Source organism: Sparus aurata, chromosome 3 (assembly GCF_900880675.1).
Source record: "Sparus aurata chromosome 3, fSpaAur1.1, whole genome shotgun sequence".
In the NCBI taxonomy this organism is placed as follows: Eukaryota; Metazoa; Chordata; class Actinopteri; order Spariformes; family Sparidae; genus Sparus; species Sparus aurata.
The window spans coordinates 26,926,017-26,939,211 of record NC_044189.1 but is presented as its reverse complement, the minus strand read 5'-3'; the positions used below and the strand labels follow the sequence as shown (position 1 = coordinate 26,939,211).

Genomic DNA, 13,195 nt, shown 5'->3' with positions numbered 1-13,195 from the left:
GGTCTGCCAGGAGTCCAAGCATATCTGGACGATATCATAGTGTACTCATCTAACCGTGCTGTTCATGAAACACGCCTGAAAGCTGTACTCTACAGGTTACAGGAAGCTGGACTACGTCTGAATACAGAGAAATGCAAATTCTACCAGGAAAAGCTGACTTACCTGGGCCACACAATAACCAAAGACGGTTTGCTGCCAAATGATGACCACATTGTGGCCATTCATGATGCCCCAGCGCCTGCAGATGCTACCTCCCTCAGATCTTTTTTTGGCCTGACATCGTGGTACTCAAAGTTCATACAAAACTATGCAACTGTAGTGGAGCCAATGAGAGCAGTACTATGGGACGCCACATTCACATGGACTGAGGATGCACAGCATTGTTTCCAGCAGGTAAAACTACTTATTACTGACAGTTCAGCACTTGCCATGTTTGACCCCTCACTGCCCGCCATAGTGTCCAAAGATGCCTCGGACTATGGCATAGGCGGGGTCCTCACACAGATACACCCAGACAGCTCTGAAAGAACAGTGGCATTTGCTTCCCCGCTCTCTGAGTGCTGCTGAGAGGAAATATTCAGTAGTGGAAAAAGAAGCATTGGCCTGTGTCTGGGCCACAGAGCGCTGGAGGACCTACTTATGGGGGACAGAATTCACCTTGAGAACTGATCACCAGACCTTAACCACACTCCTGAATACAAAAGGCATGGGTAGGGCTGGTATAAGAGTAGCACGCTGGTCTGCCGGGCTACTCTGTTTCAACTATGACATTGTCTACAGGCCCAGTGCACGGAACCATGCAGCAGACTGCCTTTCTCGTTTGCCGCTGCCATACGACCAGAATTGCTCCCCAGACATGGAACCAGAAACTGTTGCTGCTGTGTCTGTTCTCCTGACTGCTGTTCCCATGTCTGACTTCTCAGATTTCTGCTCTTCCTGCCCAGAGTTGTGCTAGCTCCGCAACTATATGACAAAAGGATGGCCTGCAGACATGATGCCATACTACCAGGTTAGGAAGGAACTGTCCATACATGAGTCACTTGTCGTAAGAGGAAGCTACAGGTTAGTGGTGCCAGTACAGTTTTGTTCACGCATGGTACATCTAGCACATGAGAGCCACCAAGGCATCGTCCGTACCAAACAACGACTCAGAGACTTGTATTGGTGGCCCAAGATGGATGCGCTGGTACAGTCTGTCATTGCCACCTGTGTTTCCTGCCAGCTGAACGACAAGACAACAAAGACCAACCCTGCACTGATGATAGCAGTGTCTTTGCCACATGGACCTTGGCAAAAGCTGACACTGGACACTATGATGGACTACTACTCAAAGTGGCCAGAAGTGTGTTTTGCTCCACAATGCACCACAGCTACAGTGATTCGCTTCATGAGGACTGTGTTTAGTCAAAAGGGAAACCCCATAACAGTGGTTACAGATAATGGCCCACAGTTTACCTCCTCAGAACTGTCTTCTTTCCTGGAGGAACAAGACATCCAACACATCAGGACCACAATATACCACCCAGAAGGAAATGGAGCTGTAGAGAGGCTAAATAGGGTGTTGAAGGAAAGCATCCTTACTGCAGAGAGAGAGAAAGCTCCATGGATATCACCATTCCAGCTCATGTATGGAAGAAAGATGAGAACTAAACTCTCTGTCCCACCTGACTCCACAGCTGCTCCGGACCATGAACTGAGAGGTAGAGTCAAAAAGAAGCAGCTACATATGAAAACATACACTGATGTCAAGAGACATGCCAAGGCTCCTAAGTTGCACCCATGAAGCCTAGTGCGTGTGAGAAACCCAGAGCATGTCAAGAAAGGAAAGTCCAAGTTTAGTGAGCCTCTCAAAGTAATGCAGCAGAAAGAACCTCACAGCTACACACTCACTGATGGGAAAACGTGGGATGTTTCACACCTGTCAGTGCTGCCTGAGACCTTCCCTCTTCCAGCTGGAGAACAGAGGTCGGAGGGGCCTGCTCCAAGTGATAATGTGCCAATCGGGAGCCAGCGGATCAGAAAACAGCCAAAGTGGCTTAAAGACTATGATAAAATAACTACTTTCAGCCTTGTAACTTACTCGAAGGAAGTTACCTGAGTGACATAACTCACACCACCTAACAAGTACGCCACTCACTTCACATGAGTTTGTAATTTATCCACATTAACTCAATTACGTAACATACTAGTAACTTAAAAACAAAGCACTCCTGACTATTTTGTCACACTGTGGAGGAGAACTTATGTCTCCAGGGGGAAAGTCCCGTGGATGACTCACCTGAACACCCCAACCACAGCCCAAACTGGACATTTCTCACTGTTTAAAGTAGGCTTTGAATGACAGTAGCTAGTGCTATGGTAACACAGGGCTGACTACACAGCTAACAGTTATCTTATAATGCACACAACGCTCAACAGCAACATTCAGTGCCCAGACAATCTGCTCCTACAAATTGGCTTCTCTGTCTCTATTATGATAGTTTCTGTTTGATAAAGCTCCGGATTGGCAGACACAGTCAGAACAAACTTCTCCTAAATTTTCTTCTAATTCTCTCAAGGTGATAAGTCCCTTCCGATCAAACTTAACATTGGTTGCCCTCAAAGAGAGCGACAGTGACGACCACAGCACCACTACACACACACACACACACACACACACACACACAGAAAAACAAGACACATGAACACATCTGCACTCTGAGGGTCAATGGGTCAGGCAGGGTAACATTTCAATGTAAATTCTTTTTTATTACCAGCTATGGTCAATTCACTGGCTCTACAGTATAAAAGCACATTCACTTGTCCCATTCCATTAGCTAAATGAAAAATTACTCACACCCCATGTTTATCTTATCTGAATGAGTGGATACGTGGAACCAGTTCTTGTTAGTTCAGAGTTTACTGTCTCTAGATCAGACATCATCATGTTACAACAAAAACAGATGGTTGGTTAAACATAGGATAATAATTAATATGAATTAGTCAGTTCTTCTTTTTTGGTGTGCTGTGAAGTTCCTGGCCACATCCTGGAAATGTGGGAGTATTGACAGTTTATCTGATTAGTGGAGGCCCATCCTGTCATAATCTGGCCATTTGTCATTAACCTTTTATTTAGTGTCCTCTGTGAGGCTTTGCAGAGCTGTTCCTTGACCCACACGTCTATGCTGAAAGGAAGGTCGAGTAAAGTTCGGTTCCCTCTGTGAAAGATGTGAAGTGGAAGTCACCTTATTCACGGCAATGAACATTTTACTGATCCAACATTGGTGTAACTTGCCAGATATTTAACAACATTACCTCATTATGATCATGGTTGTCTCTCCACCTATTCCTATCTCAACTTGAAATATCTCTACATGTCAAACTTCAGTCTGCCCAAGCTATAACCTGCCTCTCTCAACGTTTCGATTCTATATCGATTCTCGATGCAGCAAGTTTTTTATGTACATTTCCATGCACGATTTAAAAAAATCTATAAATTAAATCTGAGTTTGCTAATCATTTCCTACTTTTTTCTCACTGTGTGACTACTTGGTACTTTCAAAGCAAAGTATTTGTAATGATCCATACTTAATTTACTTCCAATATATTTAATTAATAAAACAAATGAAAGAAATGTGGCAAGTCAACTGGAAGGTTGCATTTGCTAGCAAACATCCAGCTTTGCAAAGAACCAAAAGGAAAAGAAAAGTGTTCCTGTAGCAGCATACATGTAGTACAGCTGCAGCTGGTCGAGGGTCGATACAGGTGTTTGTATCACAGGTTGATCTGGACGTCTCACACGTTGCCACAGCTGACTGACCTCACGCTGAGTTCGGGCTGGATTTCAACATACTGTGCGGGCTGTTTGACAGTGTATAGTTTTCACATCGACTTGGATTCAGCTTAATAACGATGTATGAGGCTGGGAACGATGGCTTTAAGTAACCATTTTAACGCACGGCGGAATGACAGAAATACCCGATAGTTACAGGTGTCGCAAGTTAACCTGGACGCTGCGCACTCAACGCCACAGCCAACAGCTAACAGCGGTCTCCACGCTGCTCTCAAGCCGCTCGGCTTGAACAAATGCCTTAGACGTTCCACCCATGAGTTGTTTGTGAGTACAGACATTCACAACACATCCCATGTTTTTTGTTCTGTCCGGGCGCTGCACTTCCTCACTTCTGAGTTCCGCCTCTTGCGTTCTGTCAACATTACGTTGTCAATTAACATGTACAAAATCGATTTTTGACATTTGTGAATCGATTCAGAATCATCCACGTCCGAATCGCGATTCATCTAAGAATTGATTATTTTTCCCACCCCTAGTAACAAGCTAGGGTGCATCTACACAGAAGGTCCTCATTTGAGGACATTGGGATTCTATTATTGATAACACAGCTGGGGAAGATTTAGAAAGAAAACAGTTTACATTCATTAGTTATGTGATACATTTACATGGCATATTTCTCTGTCAAGAGCAGAAAGAGTTGTAGGTAGGCGATTTGCCTGATGTGATGTTGATGATCCCCGTGTAGAGGAGCTAAGTGATGAAGATTGGGATTATTCAAATGCTGCAGTGTTGTCAAATTATTTTTTGGCAATGAACAGGGGAATTTACAGTTTTTATATGTTGATACACATTGGTGACTTTGTTATAATAATCCCATTGTAGTATTTCAAAAACTTCCTGTTCAAGGATGATGCTTAGTTTTTATTCTTATTAGGTCCTAGTAATGCCAAAAAGCTGGCAGAAATTAAAAATGCATACCAAGTAGCTTGACGTGACCACGATGGGAGACAAGAGATATGGTGGTCCGATTCTGTGCAAAAATATGTTCTACAAGCTAATGAGGCTTCAGCAGTCTCAGTTGGACAAACGTTACGACAAGGGCCTAGTGGAAACCCTGGTGCAACCTGAAAGTGAGACTACCCTCTTCCTGTTCCCCTAAGCACCACCAGCAGCGAAGTATTTTTAAATAGTTTTATTCACAAACAAAGCATGTACACAATCACACATGTTAGCAGTCTGGAACAGAAGAGGAGAGCCTGCAGGAACTGGGAGGAGCGGGCGCTTAAACTCCTGGCTTCCAGGCAGCAACCAGTCAGCTCCCTGGGACCACCTGCAATCACCCAGACACACCTGCAACCAATCACACACTCTCTCAGGTAAATGAGGGCTATGGAAAACAAACAAATAGAAACATTTGACCTCCGGATTGTCACAACAAATCAAGAAGGCAGCTCCCCAGGTACAGTCTTTGTAGTGCAGAATTCCCTCAGTGTTTCCATGGACAGTGCTTTCTAGCTGGGCTGGAGTGGAGGAACATGTCTTGGTAATGGCAACAGACAACATTTAATTTTGCTAACTTGGGACTTTGAAGGCTCATGTAACCTTCAGCTGAACATGTTTGCTATGGTCACAAGGTGGGCAATAAGTGCCGGCGAACAGGAAGCGTTAGCCATAGACCCTTTTCACGGCAGACATTTTGACTTGTCAAAGCATGAAAAGCACAGGTGTGACAAATAACGTTAACGATGGCCCCGCTCTAAGTGTCCCAGTGAACCATGTCAGCGAGTGAGCATGAACAATAGCATAGCCCTGAGAGGCTGCGATTGTTAATGTTATAAATTCGACCTGTGCTCTTCCTGTTTCAAGCAAGTCAAAATGTCTGCCGTGAGGAGGGTCCTATTGTCAGAGGCGGCAGTGCAGCCTCTCCCTCTCCTTGATGCTGCCGTCTGACTCAGTGGCAAGGCTGAAAATGATGAAACTGTCTTTGCAATCTGGTTTTCCTTTTCTATTTAGAAGCAGATGGTGAGAGAGAAAATCACAAAAGCATAAAGTTAATAAATAAAGATGTCCATTAATGGTTTCTCTTCCATTTTATTATTACCCATTTCATTCTCCAACGATAAAAAATATCATTAGGTTTAGTTTTTAAAATAGTCCAATGTTCATTGATAAATTCTAGCTCTTTCTTGTGGAAACACATGTAGTTGCTTCAGTTATCCATTTTGTTTAGCGTAGCTGAGGTTAGCCCATATTTTGACTATGCTCTAACTATGTATATAGTTAAGAGTCTTAAAAGTATTAAAATCCAGATTAAGAGTCTTTAAAAAACCTGCTGTCCAGTGTAGTAGAGGAAAGGTGGTGGCGCGTCTGTCTCCCTCTCAACATCTGCCTGGTATACCACTTTCCTTGCTATGCATGTCTCTTTGTCTCTCCACACCTGGTACGCTACCGTACATGTTCTTTTAATAATATACAAATATCCAGAGACTTTGATTTTAATAATATAAAAATACCCGTATACATACAGAGATATGCACAGTTACATTCTTCATTTTTCTTCTTTATATTGGTTGCCTTTGCACCATTATATTTTTAAAATCTACTTCCACCTTTTTTTGTTTTTAAATATTCTTCTCTTTTTCTTCTTTTATATTCTTGTATCTCTATGTTATGCAAATGACCAACGTTACATAAAAATTTCACTGTAATATCTTGTATTCATACGTGACAAAGAAAAGTAAAGTCATGGTTCTGCCGGTCCTTTTGTCTCACCAAGCCTCTGCTTCCTTTTCCATCTTTTTCGTCTCTCCTGTTTTGTGCCAGTCTCCTCATCTTCAACCTTTCGGCCAGGTGGTTGGTCCCATCCATTGAACCACACCATTGGTCCCTCGGTCCGCCCCATTGGTGGTTGCCGGTGCCTGTGTCAAAATCAAGCAGGTCTCCAGGTGCAGGTATCAGGCAATCAAGTGAGTTGGAGGGGAGTGCAGACATCAAGCAGTGGCAAGTGCAGACAAACCAGTTAGCAACAATAAAACCATGCAAATAAATTCTTAAACAGTCACTTCTGCCATTCTGTCATTTACAGTAACTGAAATGCAGTCTGCGTTTGAATTATAAACCCAAATGTCTCGTCTGTTACTGTAAATGATTATGGACTGTACTTATATATTAGTGCATTTCTATCTAAATTTACAAAGTGCTTTACATCCATTCAGTCTTTCACACACACACACACACACACACACACACACACAGATTGTAGCAGAGCTGCCAAGGAAAGGAGATATGTGCAGGCCAGTTCAGTTCTCACAAACACTTCCATGTGTGGACAGAGGAGCCAAGTATCGACGTGCAAAAAACCCCTGTGATTAGTGGTCGACCCCGCTCCACCTCCTGAACCCGTATCTATACAGCACAGTATCATTGGACAAGCTGCTTGTATCTTGGACAGTGTTGGGCAAGTTATCTGAAAATTGTGATTGATTGTTAATTACACATTACTCATTGAAAACAATTGTATTAGTCTACTAAGTGCTCGGCAACAAAAGTAATGTACTGGAAGTAATGCTCATTAATTTACTTTCGTTACTCCACTCCAGGTCCTCCACAGCCGCATGCCGCATGTATTCCCAACCCGTTCTCCATCCCAGCGCATCAAATACAGTTAACCTAATAGTGTCACTGCTTGAAGAGCCCCTCTTGCACTGTAGTATAAATAGTGAAAAAAATCCAGTGGGCAGTTGGGCTGACAAGGGTTATGATCCGGTTGTGGTCAAGAGTAATTAATGTATTTGTCATTTGGGTCACTCTGAGAATGTGTTGACATTTCACACATAATAGTTTTCCCCAGTAGAGGGTCCCATGGTTTTGAGGGCTTTACTGAAACATTTTGTCGATATCCAGTTGGTGTTCTTTAAGGACACAGACTGATGGGTTGCTCAAAGTCGGAATGTTCAGATAATGTAAACGCTGCATGGATCAATGCACTGAGGAGGCAGAAGCAGCAAATTGATTATAAACAGGTTATACAGCGATGTTCACACCATGAGGCCTTGTGAATATTAACAACGTAGCTCCTTATACTTAGAAGTTATTGAAATAAAATGAGACGACCAGAGCTGCTGCTTATTAACATGTGTGCCAACATGCCACGCCGTGTTGCACTGTTTGTAAAAATGTCATTGGTTACACACACGATTCTTGGGCAACACATATAACTGTCACATTGCTGCCTGCTGATGCATTCTCATCTTGTCAACCACATGTCCTCACATTGTATCAGTGTTACTGTAGACAAGCATGCAAGTGGCAAATCAGCCTAATAGTATTCAGCTATCTAGAGGCAATCAAAAAATGAGCATGCTGACCAAGCCAATATATTATTACCAACCCCATTTTGGTTCTTTTCATAAATATAAAAATAGTTTTTTTTTTCCTTTCCTGGGTGAATGTAGAGTGGGAATGAAGTAACTCAGGTATTAGGCTGCACAGATATCTCTGCATGTATAAATGAACAACCACGGTCAACAAAAACATGCTGTGATTCCTATCAACTGAAAATGCAGGCAATTTGTGTAGAGGCAGGCTTTTTTTTTGTCAGCTCTATTTGCTAGATTTCCATACCCCCGCCCCTGCTGTTCCCACAGCCCCCTCTCGCACCGGCCAGCAGGAAATAGGCATTCAATGCTTTCTAGATGACTTCCTGAAAGAAATGAATCTCTCATGGAAAATGAGAACAATGAATAATGAAACGCTGGATGGGATGTGCCTGACCCATGCTATTCATACAACCTGTGCCGTCGCAGAAAGCCATGTATGAAATTGAAGGTTGTGATCACAGGGCTGGAAAGAGCCACGGGTAGGGCCATTAGAATGAGGGGGGAAACAAATAGGTTTTCTTGGTGCATGTATAATCATTTGATTTGGGCTGGATGCAGACCAGAGCGCGTCAGTCAGGATAAATCTTGCATTTTGCAATTGTGAGATAGATTATATATTTTTCCTTCATTCATAACATCCTGCATTTCTCCCGAACAGTGGAATTTTCAATCACAGCCATTTGACAACTATTTCAAGCTGCGTAGAATTGAAAAATTGATATAAAACTTTACCCCGCCTGCACAATATATGCAGAGTGTAACTGAATGCAAAGTTCCTCAGGGAGGAATAATACAGTCAGAACTGAACAGACCATTTCCACTGTGCACAGCCACTTTACGGCTGGCAAAGTGTCTTAACAACATCATAACCCCACAGAGAAAATAATCCACCAATGACAGCAAATACAGCTGTATAGCGCCAGAAGAATGCCAGCACCAGGAGGTTTTCTGGGTTTTGAAAGCCTGCTACTCTGCCTCACATTAGCCTCAGCAGGACGGCCAGGAAAAAGCAATGCAAAGAAAAAAAGGGAAAAGTTGCTTGTGCCATTTCTAAAAAGGAGTCCGACCACAGCCCTCCAGCTACCACTGCAATCCTGACATGAAGGAGTCAGCTTGAGCACTTACAAATCTTTCTAATCCCTTTCAGCATAGAGCAACATTTGCCAGACCCCTGCTCCTCCAGGGTCTTAGAGGGAGAGAGAGGGAGAGTGTGTGTGTCTGCATGAGTGTGTGTATGTGTGTTTGTGTGTGCATAGGTCTGTCAGTTATGGCAAGTTAGGATGTGCGAAGGACTTTTGAGAGTCACTAGGAGGAGAGACGAAACACAGCGGCTGCTCAGTATGAAACTCCATACTGTGCTGGAGAGCTATCATTTACCCTTTGGGTGTCTGGGTGACTTACCGCCTGTGTGTTACCAAAGGCTGTGAACTGCAAGATCGAGTAATTACTGAACACTGTCAGGCTTCCTGAGCGTGTGTTTCATGTCACACATTCCCATTGAAGTGAAAGACTTCAGTGCTCATTTGGCTGTGTATAATCATATTGAACATAGAAGCAGGGGTGCCTATCTGACACCCGGCGTCAACTGCTGTGTTTCGGGTCACTGAGCGCTGTTTACGAATCATTGATTTTGTTGTACAACAGAGAAAGACACAAGGCAAGGCTTCGCCTCATCACGGACCATCCTAGTGTGGCGCCAACAAACAGAGGGGGGCCACCGTGAAGTGTCACAGCCACCCAATTATGTTTTTGTAATAAGCTAGCGATGCCAGGCCGGTTGCAGGGCCCTCGGGGGACCTTGAGAGCTCGCTAATTCTACCGGAGTCGCCAATTCCAATCTAATTCACCGCGTCATTTTCATCTTCGAAATGTTGGAATGGGTAATCAGATGATTGATTGAAGAGGACTGCTGTTCTGACGGAATACTGACACGGACACAGCTGGCTGCCTGTCAAAGGGGATGGCTGAATGATATATGAGTATCCTCGCTCAAAACAAAGCAAAAACCGCCCACACTTGCAAGGTGATACTATAGCCCTCACCAGTATCTGTGTTCACTCATTATTCGAGCATGTGAAGCATATCCATCCTCATGACTGTTGATCGCATCCACACATTTCAGCACATTTCATTTTGTCTCCTCCTCTGGAAACTCTCCACAGTGAGGTTAAGGACCGGCCTCTGCTGCTTGGCGCGCAGACACCAGCAATCACAAATTATGAATTATTTCACACATTATCAAAGCCTAACTACTTACCAGATACCTTCTGTAATAAAACATTGGAGATCTTAATTTCAGCTTCCCAGAGAACGAACCACCTCTCAGAATCAAATCACCATCTATTTCCTCCCTTATTTGAATGGATGCTGTGACTACAGTGCAGCAGAGTGATATTGAAATGCAAGAATACTCCCACACATACTATCTCATAGCTCATTTTAAGTGCAGACACAATCATTAGAGGGAGAAAGCACAATAGAGCTACACTCCATTAAAGGTTAGCACTGTAGATAGCTGCCGTTGGATGATAATAAAAGATACTGTGTTATAATTACTGTTTGAAATGCAAAAAATATTATGGCTGCCTTTTGATATAGTGTAAATAAATGAATTAAGTGTAACACTTTTAAATGGATTGCATTACCTTGTGTCCGCCTCCTCCGTAACAGTTTAAGAATGAGAGAGGAAAAAATATAAATCCATCAGATACTACTCCTATGATCTGATTGATGCCGAGGAAAAGTGGTATTGATTGATTAGAGTCTCTTTATCATGTCTATTGATTGTGTTTCGGTTTGCTGTGGATTACAGCCACATGCCTTGCTGCTGCGGGTCATGAAATACGAGGATCTATTGAATTTGAAAAATAAATGCTTTGGAAAAATATTGCTCTGCAAAGCTAAATTGACGGGCTTCTGAAACGATCATTATTTATGGTGGGGGGAGGGGAAGCAAGGTGAAGAAGATGGCACAGCTCATCCTGTTCAGCATTTTTCATGCAACAAGATACCAGACAATGGCCAGAGCGTCTCCACATAAAAGACCAGGCTAAGGGAAAAAGTGCATGCGGCAATATGCGTGAAGAAGGCAGGATCGATAAGCAATCTAGGGAGCAGAGAGGGTCAGGTTGAGCATGGGGAGGTTATCATATACTGTACCTCAACACGTGTAATAGAGGGCTCCCCTATGTAATGGAGCGGCTCTGAGATACAGTGTGTTTTTATAGCTGGCATGAGAAAAACCACACAGAGCTTCATTTCACATATTGTAAATGATCTTTAATATGCCACAAACAAGACACAAGAAGATCCGGACCAAAAATAAAGACTCTATTTCAGTTTATTACAATCCAGTGTCTAGAATTATCTTTTCAATCGTGTATAATCTCTTCAAACTAAGAATTGTTCTGTTTTTGTCACTGGAGAATTAGCCTTTTATTTGTATCTACAGAGGTAGCAGGTCCTCGGTGCTCCCGGAAGTTCTCCATGTTGCATAGCCATGCTTCTACGGTGGCCCGGAATGTACAAACCAAACACTGGCTCTAGAGTAGGCCTTTTGCATAACAGGCTCTCCTACATGCTAACATAACAAAACTTTAAAACCTTATCCCTTAACACATCGACCACAGTTCACAACATTGCAACAGCAAAGCAAGTTTTCAATTTTGTTTATTTCCAGCTCGCAAGTGTTTATTTGACCAGTACTTACTTCACTGTAAACAAGCTAGCGAGCAACGGTAGGACTCAAGGGTGTGCGCAACTGTGTGTTTGAATTCAGTTCAATAACTAAACTTTGCACTGACGGACCAGAGACTCTGGTAAGTAGGTTTACCCTCCAGCTCCAGTCGGCAGTCACAATTATAGAACGTTAAAACCAAACAATGGAGGTCATCTCTGCTGATCGCTGCTGCAGTCAAGTTGATAAAGAGAATTGAAGATAAATCCACTTTTTAATCTAAATGTTTACTCCTCCAGATGGTCTGGCTCTGCACCTTACTCTCTCCTCCAATGCTGGCTGTGTCTGGGCAGCTGAGCGGCTATATTTATATTTTATTAGAAAAGTCTCTGAATTTCGCTTAAGATCAATGTTTTTGATCAAAATAGAAAGATAACTATTAATAACTATGAACAAACAGAAAGGATACTGAAACATTTTGCTCAGATGACACTCATAAAAATGACATTATCTGTACTAGACACTCATCTTAGCTGTTTTTACTTAACCCTACCAACCTACTTGTCTGCATTATGCTCTGGGGTGTCTGGCGCTGAAGACAAGGCAGTTTGCTGTGTCAGAACACATTTCAGAATCACTTTTTAAAAATGATTTTCTGGACTGTCCTAGATCAACAAACAGGCAGTCCTTAACCAGGTGTCTCCTTTCAGTTCCTTCTGGTTGTTATATTGACATTAAGTGGATGTCCACAATGTCGGCAGCTGTGATCACTGGAAGATTTGACAGCAACAGCTGAGTCACTATTTATAATAAACACACATTTCTGACATTTGTTTCTAAATAATAGCTTGTTTTCTCTTTACCAACCGTATATATAGGGCACTTAATTATATAGTTAATTACTGCCAGTCAGCAACATACAACACAAACAACTATGCAGTGGTAAATGTTGCATGCAGCATCCCATAAACTCAGAAAATATGGGCAAGAAATAAGTCAAAAAGGAAAATGACCTAGATCTGATCGTTCTGTTGCCTGTTGAAGGCTCGTTGAAAACATTTACACATTTGCTAAACAGATGCAAAGCTTGAATTAGTCATGCACAGCTGAATACTGTGGTTGATGACCCACATTAATAGAGTCTCTTACAGTGTGGTCTGGTTATTAGGAGCTGGGTTTGCAGATCAGATATCCACAGGACCCATTATGATTTTGTATTTCTTGTGCTTGTCCAAGCCACAGTTTGTGCTCTTTATTTACCTGTTTGTTATTTACCACTGCGTTTCATAAAATGCATTTCATAGTGTGCCGTTCCTCATAACACCGGAATGACTTGGAATTTTTAAGGGGGAGGTAAAGTTCATTCCT

At 42.7% G+C, this 13,195-nt stretch overlaps 1 long non-coding RNA gene across 1 annotated transcript; it reads right to left on the bottom strand.

The window, feature by feature from the left end:
• Positions 1-5,014: 5,014 nt before the first annotated feature.
• LOC115578394 (uncharacterized) lies at positions 5,015-10,520 on the bottom strand. Its single transcript, XR_003983437.1, has 3 exons — positions 10,409-10,520; positions 6,545-6,711; positions 5,015-5,122 (listed from the first exon to the last, which is right to left on the bottom strand). It is a non-coding gene; the product is annotated as an uncharacterized LOC115578394 (long non-coding RNA).
• Positions 10,521-13,195: the final 2,675 nt, after the last annotated feature.